Raw genomic sequence first — 19,569 nt, 5'->3', positions numbered from 1 at the left:
ACTAAGATCAGGAACAAGACAAGGTTGCCCACTCTCACCACTATTATTCAAGATAGTTTTGGAAGTTCTAGCCACAGCAATCAGAGAAGAAAAAGAAATAAAAGGAATCCAAATAGGAAAAGAAGAAGTAAAGCTGTCACTGTTTCCAGATGACATGATACTATACATAGAGAATCCTAAGGGTGCTACCAGAAAACTACTAGAGATAATCAATGAATTGGTAAAGTAGCAGGATACAAAATTAATGCACAGAAATCTCTGGCATTCTTATACACTAATGATGAAAAATCTGAGAGTGAAATTAAGAAAACACTCCCATTTACCATTGCAACAAAAAGAATAAAATATCTAGGAATAAACCTTCCTAAGGAGACAAAAGACCTCTATGCAGAAAATTATAAGACACTGATGAAAGAAATTAAAGATTACAAATAGATGGAGAGATATACCATGTTCTTAGATTGGAAGAATCAACATTGTGAAAATGACTCTACTACCCAAAGCAATCTAGAGATTCAATGCAATCCCTATCAAACTGTCACTGGCATTTTTTACAGAACTAGAACAAAAAATTTCACAATTTGTATGGAAACACAAAAGACCCCGAATAGCCAAAGCAATCTTGAGAACGAAAAATGGAGCTACAGGAATCAGACTTCCTGACTTCAGACTATACTACAAAGCTACAGTAATCAAGACAGTATGGTACTGGCACAAAAACAGAAATATAGATCAATGGAACAGGATAGAAAGCCCAGAGATAAACCCACACACATATGGTCACCTTATCTTTGATAAAGGAGGCAAGAATATAGAGTGGAGAAAAGACAGCCTCTTCAATAAGTGGTGCTGGGGAAACTGGACAGGTATATGTAAAAGTATGAAATTAGAACACTCCCTAACACCATACACAAAAATAAACTCAAAATGGGTTAAAGACCTACATGTAAGGCCAGACACTATCAAACTCTGAGAGGAAAACATAGGCAGAACACTCTATGACATACATCACAGCAAGATCCTTTTTGACCCACCTCCTAGGGAAATGGAAATAAAAACAAAAATAAACAAATGAGATCTAATGAAACTTAAAAGCTTTTGCACAGCAAAGGATACCATAAACAAGACCAAAAGACACCCCTCAGAATGGGAGAAAATATTTACAAATGAAGCAACTGACAAAGGATTAATCTCCAAAATTTATAAGCAACTCATGCAGCTCAATAACAAAAAAACAAACAACCCAATCCAAAAATGGGCAGAAGAACTAAATAGACATTTCTCCAAAGAAGATATACAGATTGCCAACAAACACATGAAAGAATGTTCAACATCATTAATCATTAGAGAAATGCAAATCAAAACTACAATGAAATATCATCTCACACCAGTCAGAATGACCATCATCAAAAAATCTAGAAACAATAAATGCTGGAGAGGGTGTGGAGAAAAGGGAACCCTCTTGCACTGCTACTGGGAATGTAAATTGATACAGCCACTATGGAGAACAGTATGGGGGTTCCTTTAAAAACTACAAATAGAACTACCATATGACCCAGCAATCCCACTACTGGGAATATACCCTGAGAAAACCATAATTCAAAAAGAGTCATGTACCACAATGTCCATTGCAGCTCTATTTACAATAGTCAGGACATGGAAGCAACCTAAGTGTCCATCAACAGATGAATGGGTACAGAATTTGTGGCACATATATACAATGGAATATTACTCAGTCATAAAAAGAAATGAAACTGAGTTATTTGTAGTGAGGTGGATGGACCTGGAGACTATCATACAGAGTGAAGTAAGTCAGGAGGTGAAAAACAAATACTGTATGCTAACACATATATATGGAATCTATGAAAAACCAAAAAATGTCATGAAGAGATTAGTGGTAGGACAGGAATAAAACACAGACCTACTAGAGCATGGATTTGAGGATATGGGGAGAGGGAAGGGTAAGCTGTGACAAAGTGAGAGAGTGGCATGGACATATATACACTACCAAACGTAGGGTGGATGGCTAGTGGAAAGCAGCCGCATGGCACAGGGAGATCAGCTAGGTGCTTTGTGACCACCTAGAGGGGTGGGATAGGGAGGGTGGGAGGGAGAGACATGCAAGAGGGGAGAGATATGGGAACATATGTATATGTATAACTGATTCACTTTATTGTAAAGCAGAAACTAACACACCAATGTAAAGTAATTATACTCCACTAAAGATGTTAAAAAAAACCAAAAACCACTATGAGTTACGACCTCACACCTGTCAGAATTACTATCATGGAAAAGACTAGAAATAACAAGTGCTGGCAAGGATGTGGAGAAAAGAGAACCCACTGTTCTCTCTCACAAACTGTACTGTGTGTGGGAATATAAATTGGTGCAGCCACTATGAAAAATATGGAGGTCCCTCAAAAATTAAAAATAGAACTACCACATGATCCAATAATTCCACTTCTCAGTATTCATTCAAAGAAGATGAAAACACTAATTTGAAAAGACATCTGTAGCTAAATGTCCATTTCAGCATTACTTACAATAGCCAAGACATGGAAACAACCTAAAGGTCCATGGATGGATGAATGGATAATGAAAGTGTGGTATACATGTACAATGGAATATTATTCAGTCATAAAAATGAATGAAATCTTACCATTTGCAACAACATGGATGGACCATGAAAACATTATGCTAAGTGGAGTAAGTCAGACACAAAAAGATAAATACCACATTATCTCACTTATATTTGGAATCTAAAAAATTAAAATAAAAATACCAAGCTCAAAGATATAGAAAACAGATTGTTAGTTGCCTAAGGCAGGAGGGTGGGCCAAATAGCAGGCCTAAAGGTACAAATTTTCACTTATAAAGTCATGAGGATGTCATGTACAGCCTGATGACTATAGTTAATAAACTTTATCGCATATTTGAAATTAGCTAGGAGAGTAAATCTTAAAAGTTCTGATTAGAAGAAAAAAAGTTTTGTATATATATGGAACAGATGTTAACTGGACATACCGTGGTGATCATTTTGCAATTATGTATACAAGTATCAAATCATTATGTTGCACGCCTTAAACTAATATAATGCTTATGTCAATTATACCTCACCTAAAAAAAGCAAAAGTAGGAAATTTTGTTACCTATCCTATTAGAAACTCTTAGAAATCTAAGAGTGCAGACAGAGGTAATATTATATCAGAATTAAGTACTGACACAATGTGTCTAAGTACTCTCCATGACCTTCAGACCCTGCTGAATATGGCCTTTGCCTGTTTTTCCAACCAGTCTTACAGCACTTTTTCCCACAGTGGACTTTTCTCTTGTCCAGGAATACACCTGGCCTCTCCTGGATTTGTATGGTCTCTTTCCATAGTTTGAAATACACTCCCCCGCCACACACACACACACACACACACACACACACACACACACACACACACACACACACACACACACACACACACAGGATCCTTCTAATTCCTACCTATCCTTCAGATTTCAAAATTTCCCTGGCCTCCAGAGCTCTTACATACCTCCACAGTACCCTGTACTTCCTTGAAATAGTCAGAAACCTTCTAAGCAGATTCTAAGTAGAAACTATATGCCCAGGTCCAATATGCCCGATTATACAGTAAATGTCCAATATGCATTTGATAATATTCATCAAGAACTTACATGCCAAGTACTCTTTTAAGCACTTTATATAAGCTTAGTAACAAACAAGACTGGGAGGTGATAGGATTATTAATCATATTTTACACATGAGGACACTGAGGTCCAGAGATGCTAAAACACATTCCCAGATAGAACTGGGATTCAAACCAACATCCACTCTGACTCCCTGGCCTTTCCTAACCAGTACTTCATATGGCCTCCTAGTAACAGTGAAAAGGGCGTGGGACTTAGAATCCAGGCACGGCTGCTTATAGCTGCATAACTTTAGACACGTTACTTAAACCCTTTGAGCCTTAGTTTTCTTGCATTTTTAAGAAAAGGGATAAAAATATCTACCTCACAAGATCACTTTGAAGAAGTGTACTTTAAGTACCTGGCTTAAAGGAAGTCCTTAATGCATAATAATTGAATCTGATCTCAGGAAGATAACCCAAAGTAGTTATTAAGCAGTAAGAAAGAAAGCAAGTATATATTCACCCAGACTCACAACTGTCCCAGGGGCATGAAACTTCTCAGGAAAATTATGATCATATACTTATTTTTGACATATACCTACAACTGTGATTTTTTAATTACTAAGAGCTATACAAAGTTATGCTTAAGCATATGTTTAAGTTAAGAGAAAACTTCTTTTGGTAGATGTGTTACTGCATATTCATATCCTCCAGAGCCCCTAGTAAAAAGCTAAAAGACTGAATACTTCCCCATGACAAAGCAGGAGTGAAATTCAAAAATTAAATGTGAAGTAAAAATATTTAAACAACATTAGAAAACAATCGGTAGGAAATAAAAAGACAAATCTAAATGAAACCAAAGATGGCGCAGGAAGAATAAGCAGGAAGAGAATGGGGGAAGATAATGGGGCTAGAAGGCCCTGTATTGTTGACAGTATCTGAGACACTGATTAATGTTATTTCTAAGCAGATTAACCAAATCCCAACTGTTCTACATCAGGTCCTTTCTCTAAGCTTGTCCTCCCTCAGACCAGCAAATAAAGGATAAATTAAAATTTTAAACACACAAATAAAATAGAAGAAAAAAGCCCACCCACACAAAACAAAAATGTACTGAGTTGACAATTCACCCTAATGTTCCTATTCTTTCCTTTCATTCTGTGCCTATACTAAAATGATAACGTGATAAAACTGAAAAGTGAAAAAGAGGAGAATTAGCTCCCCTGTGTAATTTTTAAAAGAAAGCATCAAGCCATCCTCCGTCAGCAATAGGTGGTGCAGTACTGGGTGTCATCACATGAGTGGGAGGGCACAAAGAGATGGTGGGGGGAGATTGTTATTTCTGTCCCAGATGCAGGAAGAACTTTTAACCTTCTGATGTTTCTCCTTATCATAACTTTCTCCATAGCAACCACAGTACTGCAGTGGCAAGAAATAGATGAGAAGATAAAAAATATACATATTATGTTATACACGCAGACACTTATATATAAATCCTGCAAAACTGCAGAATTCAGTAAGCGTTTTTAAAAATATTACACATTCCTCTATAATCTCAAATTTCTGTAGAAGATTAACAACTAAAAAACAGAATTAAGCAAACATAGCATACTTGTCATTTTTCTTTGGCACTTATATTTGTAACATATATATAGCATTTCACAACAGAATTAATCTCTAAGATGAGCCTATTTTACTAAAAAAAAAATATATATATATATCTTTTGAGGCCTAACAGATGTCCCAATGTTTGGTCCAGAAGAACAAGAACAAGAACCTCACCTACTATTTCTAAATAAGAGTGTTATGACAGTAATATAAGACTGTGACTTTGTGTCCACTGCACATTATACTGCTGATGAAAAGTTTAAAACTAGAAAAACAAAAAAACGAGAAAGGGTCACTCCACTGACAAGGGCTCTTATGCCAGGTAAAAGCAAGAAAGGGCTGGAGTAACTAACTCTCTGGGAACAAACTCGCCCTAGTTTGCAGTCACTGTTTCCCTATTTTGGCTTAGCCTTGATGTACAACTGCAGGATTAACAAATGCACATAAAACATTAGGTTTCATCATGAAGAGGTCCTACAACCAGGTGTCGGGAAGCATGATGTTATCAGAAAAAGCATGGCACCCCCAGAGCCCGACTGCATAGAAAGGGAAACAAGTTCTTAGGGTTGAGATGGGAATGACAACGTTAGATGAATGAGTGTTCACCTGCCAGACCTGCTCTTTTGAGGAACAGACTACATTTTACATCTTCTCACTGCTTCCATTCCTACTCTCTGGGTGCCTGGGGACCATTTCAGAAGGTGCTAAACACCTGTTAAAACCTACACTACAATCCAGCAGGTCTCCGCATGGGGAATTTTAGGATGATCACTAGGTTCTCTCACTAACTGGTGAAGTTTTATTAATGGCTCAGCCCATATATTTACATCTGGTAATTTAAATGTCACAGGAAGATAAATTTTTACGGGTTTCATTATTAAAATATAGGAAAATGACAGGCAATAAGGGATTTGGACAAAACAGGTTAAGTGGAGGAAGAATAGGGAGACAATATATCGATGACAGGTATATTATTGTTTAATAGGGAAGAATATACTTAATTCTTTTCAGGCATGAGAAGGGAACTGAGGCTGGAGCACTGGTGTGTGTGGTGAGTAGTGGAGGGGGAAGCTGGGGGGAGAGAAGGAGGAGGCACTGGCTGGGGCTAAAGTCTGGGGAGCACAGGGCAACCATACTCTTCATGCTTCCACCTCGGCCCCAAGGCTCACATGAGCCCAGGCTGATCACATTTCACCCTTATTAATTCAGGCAGGCAACCAAATGCCAGGCACCAGTATGAGTGGCAAACATAGGAGACACAATTTCTACTCTCAAGGAGTCCACCATCTAGTGGAAATATAGCTGTTAATCGATTAAACACAATGGTGATAAATGTTATATAGAAGATATGCACTTTTATTTCTCTCAGCCTGTCTACAATGCTGAGTCCTCAGGTCTCAGGAAAAATACCATGGAACCAGGGCTGGCTCATGGTCTGCAATTGACACACAAGAGCCCAGAGGGTGAACTGAAGGGCACGACTCTTTCCTGCAACCCTAGGACTCCGTGCCCCAGTGCAGAAGGTGTGTGGGCACCCACTCTGGTTATCCAGCCGTTCCAGAGCTGTCTCAGGTTCAGAGAGGATTTCAGTTGAATTTAGATCAAACTGATTTTCAGAGGAAGCCCAGACAGCCTGGTGGAGGGATGTTTTCTTTGGCATGAAAAGAAATGATCATGAACTAGAGACACCAAGCAGGACAGAGAGAACTTTCTGCACAGCTGCCGCTTTTCTGCAAAAATTAAGCTGCTGCCTGAGAGTATCGGCTTGAGAGTGAAATTTATCCGGCTCCACTCTCGTCACAATGGAACAAGCTGCGTACAAGAAAATAGGTGCTTTCACTGACTTCTGAGTTAAAAGGGCTTTGAAAATTGTAAAGCACTCTCAGATCTAAGGTACTAAAACTACTTACACAACATGAGTAATATGTTCCTTCCATATGATTTTTAAAGTTCGTTCCTTCCATATGATTTTTAAAGTTCTTCTCTCCTTTTCTCCCTCCCCCAAACACCTTCCAGTTGGAGACTACAAGCAGTAGTCCCAGACTCTGACGACTTTTCCTTGTACAGTGCACACCATCTTATGTCCTGCACCCAAGAAGGCCACTCCCTCAGTGCCCTGTGAACTAGACCAAGAGCCTCACATCATTCCAATTTAATCCTTTCCGACAACTCCATGGCTATTCAAAGTTGTCTGGGGTTTTCAGATTTAGCCAGATGAAAAGAGACCACTAGGGGCAAAATGGCTTGTGACTAATTAATTAAAAACCATAGAAGCACCTGTGTATGTATGTGTATGCACACGTACACACACACACACATATACATACATACATACACACAACCTGAAAATTTGGAGATAAAAATCAGTTACCCAGGGCTTCCCAGGTGGCGCAGTGGTTGAGAGTCTGCCTCCCGATGCAGGGGATACGGGTTTGTGCCCCGGTCCAGGAGGATCCCACATACCGCGAAGCCGCTGGGCCCGTGAGCCATGGCCGCTAAGCCTGCATGTCCGGAGCCTGTGCTCCACAATGGAGGAGGCCACGACAGCGAGAGGCCCACGTACAGAAAAAAAAAAAAAAAATCAGTTACCCAGGTTGGATACCAAAAAAAGGAAAAAGAAAAAAACGAACAGTATTAGTAAAACTGCATGAAGAAAGTAGTTGTTGAGCTGAAGATCAGCAGAAAAATAAGACTGCCACATTATCTACAATTTTCAAAGTGTTCAATATTTTTTCCATGGCACACAAAAAAGGAGAAATAGGAGGTCACAGCTCTGTCTTTCTCAACCCAATTTCCTAATGAAAATATCCTCAAAGGAAACATCTGCTTCCTTTACCCCACTTCTCTCCTTGAAGCCAGACTCCAGTGGGGACCAGCACCTCACCAGAGAAGTGATCAATAAAGAGGAAAGTGACACTGTGGCCAGAGGTCTACACAATCCCCAAACTGAGTAATCTACTCCTCAATTATGAGGTATCTCTTATAGTATTTATGACCAGTCTTTTTTTTTTATTTTATTTTTTTTATACAGCAGGTTCTTATTAGTTATCTATTTTATACATATTAGTGTATATATTTCAATCCCAATCTCCCAATTCATCCCACCACCACCACTCCCCGCTGCTTTCCCCCCTTGGTGTCCATATGTTTGTTTTCTGCATCTGTGTCTCTATTTCTGCCTTGCAAACCAGTTCATCTGTACCATTTTTCTAGATTCCACACATATGCATTAATATATGATGTTTGTTTTTCTCTTTCTGACTTACTTCACTCTGTATGACAGTCTCCAGGTCCATCCGTGTCTCTACAAATGACCCAATTTCATTCCTTTTTACAGTTGAGTAATATTCCATTGCATATGTGTGCCACATCTTTATCCATTCATCTGTTGATGGGCATTTAGGTTGCTTCCATGACCTATCTATTGTAAATAATGCTGCAATGAACATTGGGGTGCATGTGTCTTTTTGAATTATGGTTTTCTCTGGGTATATGCCCTTAAGACCAGTCTTAACACTACTTCTCAAGATTATGTGTGTGTGTGTGTGTGTGTGTGTGTGTGTGTGTGTGTATAAAATGCTAACAACAGACAGAAATGCCTGAAGAATAAAAGTTGAATCAGATAAGGAGCTCAACTTAAAAGTCCACTAGTTGTTCTACTTAAAACAATCATTTCCTATTTTTTAATTAGGAGCTGATAGGAGTAGCCTTCTCTAGATGCCCACACACCAGTATCTAACAGCAAGTGCTATCAGACAAAACTGTATCTGATCTGTGCCAGCTCTGTAACTGAGATGGAAGCATGGTCTGGAAGAAAAAACAATCAACTCAGGCAATATCTATGAGTTTTGACAAAAACAAAAACGACACCCTCCCACCAATCCAGAGGTGGGGTGGTACATTTAGTGAGTTTGCTTTTAAATAAAAGAGTGGTCTAGAGATAGTTTCTCAATTTTATAAACAGAAGTTTAAAGAAAAAAAAACCTTTAAACTGTATAGACTGTTTCAATCTTACCTTATTTACGAGTTTTGATTTCTAAGTTGTATTTAGCTTAGGGTACACTGCGATAGCTATTCCTACCTATGGTGAGCTTTCCTTTCTGTTTGTTTGTTTTTTTAGTCATCCATTTTATACACATCAGTGTATACATGTCAATCCCAATCTCCCAATTCACCACACCACAACCCCCACCCAGCCCCACTTTCCACCCCTCATGTCCATACATTTGTTCTCTACATCTGTGTCTCAATTTCTGCTCTGCAAACTAGTTCATCTGTACCATTTTCTAGGTTCCACATATATGCATTAATATACGATATTTGTTATTCTCTTTCTGACTTACTTCACTCTGTATAACAGTCTCTAGATCCATCCACATCACTACAAATGACCCAATTTTGTTCCTTTTCATGGTTGAGTAATATTCCATTGTATATATGTACCACGTTTTCTTTATCCATTCGTCCGTCAATGGGCATTTCGGTTGGTTGCTTCCATGACCTGGCTATTGTAAATAGTGCTGCAATGAACACTGAGGTGCATGAGTCTTTTTGAATTACAGTTTTCTCTGGGTATATGCCCAGGAGTGGGATTGCTGGGTCATATGGTAATTCTATTTTTAGTTCTTTAAGGAATATCCATACTGTTCTCCATAGTGGCTGTATCAATTTACATTCCCACCAACAGTACAAGAGGGTTCCCTTTTCTTCACAGCCTCTCCAGCATTTGTTGTTTGTAGATTTTCTGATGATGCCCATTCTAAGTGTTGTAAGGTGATACCACATTGTAGTTTTGATTTGCATTTCTCTAATAATTAGTGATATTGAGCAGCTTTTCATGTGCTTCTTGGCCATCTGTATGTCTTCTTTGGAGAAATGTCTATTTAGGTCTTCTGCCCATTTTTGGATTGGGTTGTTTGTTTTTTTAATGTTGAGCTGCATGAGCTGTTTATATATTTTGGAGATTAATCCTTTGGCTGATGGTTCATTTGCAAATATTTTCTCCCATTCTAAGGGTTGTCTTTTCGTCTTATTTATGGTTCCCTTTGCTGTGCAAAAGCTTTTAAGTTTCATTAGGTCCCATTTGTTTATTTTTATTTCCATTACTCTAGGAGGTGGATCAAAAATGATCTTGCAGGCTTCCCTGGTGGCGCAGTGGTTGGGAGTCCGCCTGCCGATGCGGGGGGCGCAGGTTTGTGCCCCGGTCCGGGAGGATCCCACGTGCCGCGGAGCGGCTGGGCCAGTGAGCCGTGGCCGCTGGGCCTGCGCGTCCGGAGCTTGTGCTCCGCGGCAGCAGAGGCCGCAGCGGTGAGAGGCCCGCATATGACAAAAAAAAAAAAAAAAAAAAAAAATGATCTTGCTGTGATTTATGTCAAAGAATGTTCTTCCTATGTTTTCCTCTAAGAGTTTGATAGTGCTCAGTCTTACATTTAGATCTCTAATCCATTTTGAGTTTGTTTTTGTGTATAGTATTAGGGAGTGTTTTAATTTCATTCTTTTACATGTAGCTGTCCAGTTCTCCCAGCACTACTTATTGAAGAGACTGTCTTTTCTCCATTGTATATCCTTGCCTCCTTTGTCATAGATTAGTTGACCATAGATGCGTGGCTTTATCTCTGGGCTTTCTATCCTGTTCCAGTGATGTATATTTCTGTTTTTGTGCCAGTACCATATTGTCTTGATTACTGTAGCTTTGTAGTATAGTCTGAAGTCATGGAGTCTGATTCCTCCAGCTCCGTTTTGTTCCCTCAAGACTGCTTTGGCTAGTCAGGGTCTTTTGTATCTCCATACAAATTTTAAGATTTTTTGTTCTAGTCCTGTAAAAAATGCCCCTGGTAATTTGATAGGGACTGCATTGAATCTGTAGATTGCTTTGGGTAGTATAGTCATTTTCACAATATTGATTCTTCTAATCCAAGAACATGGCATATCTCTCCATCTGTTGGTATCATCTTTAATTTCTTTCATCAGTGTCTTATAGTTTTCTGCATACAAGTCTTTTGGCTCTGTAGGTAGGTTTATTAATAGATATTTTATTCTTTTTATTGCAATAGTATATGGGAGTGCTTCCTTAATTTATCTTTCAGATTTTTCATCATTAGAGTATAGGAATGCTAGAGATTTCTGTGTATTAATTTTGTATCCTGCAGCTTTACCAAATTCATTGATAAGCTCTAATAGTTTTCTGGTGGCATCTTCAGGATTCTCTATGTATAGTATCATATCATCTGCAAACAGTGACAGTTTCACTTCTTCTTTTCCAATTTGTATTCCTTTTATTTCTTTTTCTTCTCTGATTGCCATGGCTAGGACTTCCAAAACTATGTTGAATAATAGTGGTGAGAGTGGACAACCTTGTCTTGTTCCTGATATTAGAGGAAATGTTTTCAGTTTTTCATCATTGAGAATGATGTTTGCTGTGGGATTGTCGTATATGGCCTTTATTATGTTGAAGTAGGTTCCCTCTGTGCCCACTTTCTGGAGAGTTTTTTATCATGAATGGGTGTTGAATTTTGTCAAAAGCTTTTTCTGCATCTATTGAGATGATCATATGGTTTTTATTCTTCAGTTTGTTAATATGGTATATCACATTGATTGATTTGCGTATATTGAAGAATCCTTGCATCCCTGGGATAAATCCCACTGGATCATGGTGTATGATCCTTTTACTGTGTTGTTGGATTCTGTTTGCTAGTATTTTGTTGAGGATCTTTGCATCTATATTCATCAGAGATATTGGTCTGTAATTTTCTTTTTTTGGAGTACCTTTGTCTGGTTTTGGTATGAGGGTGATGGTGGCCTCATAGCATGAGTTTGGGAGCTTTCCTTCCTCTACAATTTTTTGGAAGAGTTTGAGAAGTATGGTGTTAGCTCTTCTCTAAATGTTTGATAGAATTCACCTGTGAAGCTACCTGGTCCTGGACTTTTGTTTGCTGGAAGATTTTTAATCACAGTTTCAATTTAATTACTTATGATTGGTCTGTTCATATTTTCTATTTCTTTCTGGCTCAGCCTTGGAAGGTTACACCTTTCTAAGAATTTGTCCATTTCTTCCACATTGTCCATTTTATTGGCAAAGAGTTGCTTACAGTAGCCTCTTAGGATGTTTTGTATTTCTGTGGTGTCTGTTGTAACTTCTTTTTCATTTCTTCTTTTATTGATTTGAGTCCTCTCCCTCTTTTTCTGGATGAGTCTGGCTAATGGTTTATCAATTTTGTTTATCTTCTCGAAGAACCAGTTTTTAGTTTTATTGATCTTTGCTATTGTTTTATTTGTTTCTATTTCATTTATTTCTGCTCTGATCGTTATGATGTCTTTCCTTCTGCTAACTTTGGGTTTTGTTTGTTCTTCTTTCTCTAGTTACTTTAGGTGTAATGTTAGATTGTTTATTTGAGATTGTTCCTGTTTCTTGAGGTAGGCTTGTATAGCAATAAACTTCCCTCTTAGAACTGCTTTTGCTGCATCCCATAGGTTTTGGATTGTCGTGTTTTCATTGCCATTTGTCTCTAGGTATTTTTTGCTTTCCTCTTTGATTTCTTCAGTGATCTATTGGTTATTTAGTAACGTTGTTTAGCCTCCATGTGTTTGTGTTTTTTATGTTTTTTCCCTGTTATAATTTCTAATCTCATAGCATTGTGGTTAGAAAAGATGCTTGATATGATTTCAATTTTCTTAAATTTACTGAGGCTTGATTTGTGACCCAAGATGTGATCTATCCTGGAGAATGTTCCGTGTGCACTTGAGAAGAAAGTGTAATCTCCTGTTTTTGGATGGAATGTCCTATAAATATCAATTAAATCTATCTGGTCTATTGTGTCATTTAAAGCTTGTGTTCCCTTATTAATTTTCGGTTTGGATGATCTGTCCATTGGTGTAAGTGCGGTGTTAAAAGTCCCTCACTATTTTTGTGTTACTGTTGATTTTCTCTTTTATAGCTGTTAGCAGTTGCCTTATGTATTTAGGTGCTCCTATGTTGGGTGCATATATATTTATAATTGTTATATCTTCTTCTTGGATTGATCCCTTGATCATTATGTAGTGTCATTCCTTGTCTCTTGTAACGTTCTTTATTTTAAAGTTTACTTTATCTGATATGAGTATTGCTACTCCAACTTTCTTTTCATTTCCATTTGCATGGAATATCTTTTTCCATCCCCTCACTTGCAGTCTGAATGTGTCCCTAGGTCTGAAGTGGGTCTCTTGTAGACAGCATATATATGGGTCTTGTTTTTGTATCCATTCAGTGAGCCTGTGTCTTTTGGTTGGAGAATTTAATCCATTTATGTTTAAGGTAATTATTGATATCTATGTTCTATTACGATTTTTTAAATTGTTTTCGGTTTGTTTTTGTAGGTCCTTTTTTTCTCTTGTGTTTCTTGCCTAGAGAAGTTCCTTTAGCATTTGTTGTAGAGCTGGTTTGGTGGTGCTGAATTCTCTTAGCTTTTGCTTGTCTGTAAAGCTTTTGATTTCTCCAACGAATCTGAATGAGATCCTTGCCAGGTAGAGTAATCTTTGTTGTAGATTCTTCCCTTTCATCACTTTAAGTATATCATGCCACTCCCTTCTGGCTTGTAGAGTTTTTGCTGAGAAATCAGCTGTTAACCTTATGGGAGTTCCCTTGTATGTTATTTTTAGTTTTTCCCTTGCTGCTTTCAATAATTTTTCTTTGTCTTTAATTTTTGCCAGTTTGATTACTATGTGTCTCGGCATGTTTCTCCTTTAGTTTATCCCGTGTGGGACTCTCTGGGCTTCCTGGACTTGGGTGGTTATTTCCTTTCCCATGTAGGGAAGTTTTCGACTATAATCTCTTCAAATATTTTCGCGGGTCCTTTCTCTCTCTCTTCTCCTTCTGGGACCCCTATAATGTGAATGTTGTTGCATTTAATGTTGTCCCAGTGGTCTCTTAGGCTGTCTTCATTTCTTTTCTTTCTTTTTTCTTTGTTCTGTTCCACAACAGTGAATTCCACCATTCTGTCTTCCAGGTCACTTATCCGTTCTTCTGCCCCAGTTATTCTGCTATTGATTCCTTCTAGTGTATTTTTCATTTCAGTTACTGTATTGTTCATCTCTGTTTGTTTGTTCTTTAATTCTTCTAGATCTTTGTTAAACAGTTCTTGCATCTTCTTGACCTTTGCCTCCATTCTTTTTCCAAGGTCCTGGATCATCTTCACTATCATTATTCTGAATTCTTTTCCTGGAAGATTGCCTATCTCCATTTCATTTAGTTGTTTTCCTAGGGTTTTATCTTGTTCCTTCATCTGGTACATAGCCCTCTGCCTTTTCATCTTGTCTATCTTTCTGTGATGTGGTTTGTGTTCCACAGGCTGCCGGAGTTTAGTTCTTCCTCCTTCTGCTGTCTGCTACAGTGAGTTTTCTATTCCTAAAAGTATCAATTACCCAAGCTGTACTCAGAAATAAAGTCAGTGACCAGATGGCATTTGCCATTGTTGCTTTCCTGTTCTTCTTTCAGTAGGAGTCTCTTTGAAAGTATTTATTTTGGATGGTTTTATGTGCCACCCTTAAGATTCCCTACAGAGCTCACAGATACTTTCATGTAAAAATCAAGGTTTAGGGTAAATCCTAGACCTTAGCTGTCATTTTTTTATATACAAATTTATTTAATTATTTATTTTTGGCTGTGTTGGGTCTTCATTGCTGTACAGGGGCTTTCTCCAGCTGTGGTGAGCAGCGACTACTCTTTATTGTGGTGCGTGGGCTTCTCATTGTGGTGGTTTTTGGTTTTTTTGTTTTTTGGGTTTTTTTGCAGTACATGGGCTTCTCTCTGTTGTGGCCTCTCCCTTCGTGGAGCACAGGCTCTGGACACGCAGGCTCAGTGGCCATGGCTCATGGGCCCAGCTGCTCTGTGGCATGTGGGATCCTCCCAGACCGGGTCACAAACCCATGTCCCCTGCATCAGCAGGCAGACTCTCAACCACTGCGCCACCAGGGAAGCCCTGTGGTGGCTTCTGTTGCTGCGGAGCACCGGCTGTAGGCATGCGGGCTTCAGTAGTTGCAGCGCACCAGCTCAGTAGTTGTGGCTCACGGGCTTTAGAGCACAGGCTCAGTAGTTGTGAGGCTCAGTAGTTGTGAAGCACGGGCTTAGGTGCTCCGCGGCATGTGGAATCTTCCCAGCCCAGGGATCGAACCCATGTCTCCTGCATTGGCAGGAGGATTCTCAACCACTGTGCCAACAGGGGAGCCCCCCTTAGGTGTCATTTTAATGTTTGGGTTTTTTTTTTTAATTTGAAGCTTTTCTGAAAGTTAAAAGGGTAGAAAGTGACCTTAAATATCATGTAATCCAATCCCTTTATTTCATAAATGAAAAACTTCCCCCACAACAGGGAAGTCACAGGTCTGAAATCACCGTTAGTTAGTGCTATTCCTCAATTCCCAGCTCAGTGCCTTTTCCACTGTATCAGATTTGTTGCACAAAAGACAGAAACTCAAATACTAAGGAATAAGTCTCAAGTATTTCTGAATAAGAAGCGTGAAATTTATGTTTCTTTATCTTTTCCACTGTTATTTATTCCATTACTCATTTGGTTGTTTACCAAATGATAGATGATAGAGAGAAAAGAAATGTCTGTGAACTCAGTCCATTCTAATAATTTCTGGGAAACTTAGTTATTTTAAAGTTTTGGATGAAAAGAGATTAAAACTATAGAGGAGAAATTGCAATTGGTGATTTCAATCATTTCAATTATCTATGTTTCAGGTCTCCCCACCTTCTAATATATTAGGCCATAATAATCCCCATGAAAACATCAATAAATAGTCTCTAAATAGAAAATCTAACATTGGTATTAATGTTTCTGCATGAACTCAAACTAAATACAAGATGTTTTAAAACTTACTCTGTCATAGGGAAAATACAAAAGCTATCTAGCTACAATTAATGCCAGAACATCCTATTTATGATAATCTAATTACACTATATAAAAAATTCAAATGTTTTTTGTAAGTTACTGAAATATTTTGAGAGTTGAATTCGATAAAAAGTGTAAAGCATAAAATATACATATCATGTACCATAGTTATATACAACTGAATCTGGTAATATTAAAGACAAGTTCTGCAGAAAACCTACAAGTTAATTCAACACTATTTAAGAAGAGTGTGATCGAAGTAAAAACAGCTTGTCTAGATTATGTAAATGAAGTTAAGTACAATGTACAATTAAAACATAGCATACCATTGGATAAAGATGATGATATTACTTGAAATTGTTAGGATAAAGTTCCTACCAAGTATTAGTAAAAAATATATTATAACTTCCACTACCAGCCATAAAAGACTAAAGAGTATCATACTCTCCCTCTTCATTGCATACAAAGATCTATAAAATTGAGCAGAATACATGAAGCAATTGCTTTCAGGACTTGGAAAAGAGGCATACAGGACTGTAACGAGGTGAGTCCCATGATGGTCCCAGCCTTCTGCCTTGAGGCACATTCTAGACTTAGTGAAGACAAGTGGAGTCAAAGCAGAGCACAGCATACTCATCAAGCTGAAAAGGCAGACAAGTTTGGGGCTACCGAGGTGGGTGGAATTTGTGGAGTAGGTCACGAGAGAGTAGGAGCTGTAAAAAGAACGAGCTCCAGATGTTCACACAGAGTTAGCCTTAAGTCTTTGGCTGAAGATGAAGCTGTGCATGCAAAGGGCATGATTCGATGCAGCTCAATAGAGAAGAGCTACTGGGGAGCTGAACACAGATGCTGCAGGTTGAGATAGTCCAGAAGGTTATGGCTCAGGCCTACGAGGGCCTCTGTTTCCAGATCTCAGTATCTAATGGCAAAGAGCGTGGGACCAGGAGGCCAATTGATTGCATCAAAAGTCAATGCTGTGTGGTCATTATGGGTGGTCAAGAGATTCTAGGAGGTACGAGAAGAGGTTGTTAAAGCCTCTGTAGTAAGAGTCTTGGGGTTGGAGGAGGGGCACCAATGGGAGTGCCACTGTATTGCAATACGGACAGGTTCTATAGCCTTTGTTGTAGGGAGTCCCATTTAAGATGGGCTGGTTTGCAAGTAACAGCACAAATTCACTTAAGTAAAATTCTTTAATGAAAAATATATTGTCTTCAAAACCTATTTTTAACATTTGTGGGTGCTGAAAAGGGCCATGAGCTGTTTCTTGACAGTGTCAGAGATGGAGTGGCTCTTGGCTCATCAAATAATTTTCAGGAATTTAACAAAGGTAGCAGGGCCCTGTACTATGTGTGGGGCAATCAATGGCTCATGTCCTTTGTGAGTATTAGAATGTCCTGAATGAGTATGTCAAGTGGATCTCCTTGGAGGAGAATGTCACCAGGGTGATGTCATACTTGTGCTTCTGGAGAAAGCTGGATGTGGTGAAGATCTTGCCTGCAAAGACTGTACACAATAATAGGACTATTGATGGACCCCATGGACAGCTCGGCAGAGGTGTACTCTTCAAAGATGAAGGCAGACTGCAGTTGAGAGGTTGCTGAAATAGGCTTTGAACAGAACGTATTAGCCAAATCTATGACTGCAAAGTACTACCAGCTGCTGATTAGATGGAGTCAGTAATTTCCATTATATTAGGAATGGAGGCCTTAATGGGTAGGATCATGGTTCAAAAGTTATTGTAATCTACTGTGAGGTACCATTCGTTCTTTCTGAGTTTAAAAACAGGTCAGATTGTGCCGTTAAACTGAGAAAGAGTAGGAATCATCACTCATTTTGTTAAAAGGTCTTATATATGGGTTTTAATTCTTGAAGGCTCTTTATTTTTATTTACATTGAGCAATATTAGCTATTTTAATCATGGAGTGGGGAGGGATTCAAGGAAGTCCCATATTTCCAAGCCAACTGTAAGTGTCAAGGATGTAATTTAATTTATTATTCATTGGGTCAGTGCATCCATGCTGACCTTGGATATTTTAGGGCAATAAATGCTATGACCATGGGGAATTTAAGCAAGTCATTAATTCCAATGGGTAAGGTGAGACAGGCCTATTTGTTCTCTATTACATATTTGGTAACTTCTCTAGGAGTATTAGGGGTACCTTATTAAAATTTGGTAGGATCCCCATGTACATGATTACCTTCTTTAAATTTATTAAGATCCTCAGGTATAACTATAATTTGAGTCCCAGCATCAATTAAGACATGAAATCAAAGTGCATTTCAGCAGATGTTAAAATTAACTCAGAACCTCTGTTGTAGAGGTACAAAAGTCAATTGGTGCCTTTTTATCTTTCGTTACATTCTTTTAGTAAATTCTGGACTTCCAATTGGGTCAAATTTAGGATCTTTGATTCAGTTTTTTGTTTCTTTCCCATGTATCCAGGTATCCACTTGTTGGTTTTTTTTCAGTGATTCCTCACATACTTCAGGGAGATCCTCTCTACCCTGCTCATAGTTTAGTTAAGTTTCTTCCTCCAGAGGGCCTTAAATAAGTATAATCAAGGTTAGGGGGCTTCCCCATGCTAATGATGAGTCAGGTTTGACTTAACCCCTTGGCTTTGCCATGGAGTGCCATGGGCATTTTTCTCTATAACCTTGAAATATTTGGGATGCAGCTAAACGAGTGCTTAAAGGAAACTTTATAGCTCTAAATGCTTGTATTAGAAAATAACAAAATAAAGCAAATAAAATTTATAATAGTTATTTTTATAATCAGGAACAAAACTAAAGAAGAATACATGTTCTTTAAATTGATGGATTAGCAAGAAAAAGTATTTAGTTACCAAAAGTAAATAAATCCAACATTTACAAATAAGATAAAATTAGCTGTAACTTCATATTTTAATGTGAAATTTTTGAAACATAACAAACATAAAGAAAAATGCACACATCTCAAATATATGCCTCTGCATACTTCACCTCTTAGAGAAGGGATACATTCACTTTAATGTGAGTGTAATATCTGAAATTAATTCACCAATAAAAATTGGTATATGTGTTATAATCCTCAAGCCCAAGGCTGGAATAAATTAGATTAGACTGGGAGGTGAGGGGACAGTTACCAATGCAAAAGCTTAATAAAGAGAGAAAATACAAAGAATTGCCCTATATTTACTGAGTCAGGAATGGAAGTACAGATTTGTTCAGGAAAACCTGGTAATTCCCCCTGACACACACATTTGATGCTACCAGCTCTTCCTAAAGAAACCATAGCCATACACACACTCCCTCTATATGCTTTCTTTGTTCAAGGAGTAACACACGGGCTCTATCATGAATGGCAATAGAGATTCAATTCCATCCACTAACCTGAACAGCCCTAAGGAATTTTATCTGCTACATCACACCACCACCAATTTAAGCCTCCTCCAGTAGTTCTAATAGTGAAAATTCTTCAA

The 19,569-nt window shown here is 38.3% G+C and overlaps 1 protein-coding gene across 6 annotated transcripts in view; it reads right to left on the bottom strand.

The window, feature by feature from the left end:
* The window catches only part of IGSF11 (immunoglobulin superfamily member 11), a 148,183-nt gene that overhangs the window by 56,746 nt on the left and 71,868 nt on the right, over positions 1-19,569 (bottom strand). Inside the window, exon 1 of one of the 6 annotated variants that reach the window (XM_067034556.1) lies at positions 7,618-7,697. The exons of the other annotated variants lie outside the window; for them this stretch is intronic. The gene's annotated coding sequence lies outside the window, so the exon portion shown is untranslated. Of the gene's footprint in view, positions 1-7,617; positions 7,698-19,569 lie in introns of those variants that run through there. 6 annotated transcript variants of the gene reach the window in all.

The sequence above is a fragment of the Kogia breviceps genome, chromosome 5, assembly GCF_026419965.1.
Source record: "Kogia breviceps isolate mKogBre1 chromosome 5, mKogBre1 haplotype 1, whole genome shotgun sequence".
Taxonomy (NCBI): domain Eukaryota; kingdom Metazoa; phylum Chordata; class Mammalia; order Artiodactyla; family Physeteridae; genus Kogia; species Kogia breviceps.
The sequence above is the reverse complement of the archived record's forward strand: the minus strand, read 5'-3'. Positions and strand labels throughout refer to the sequence as shown.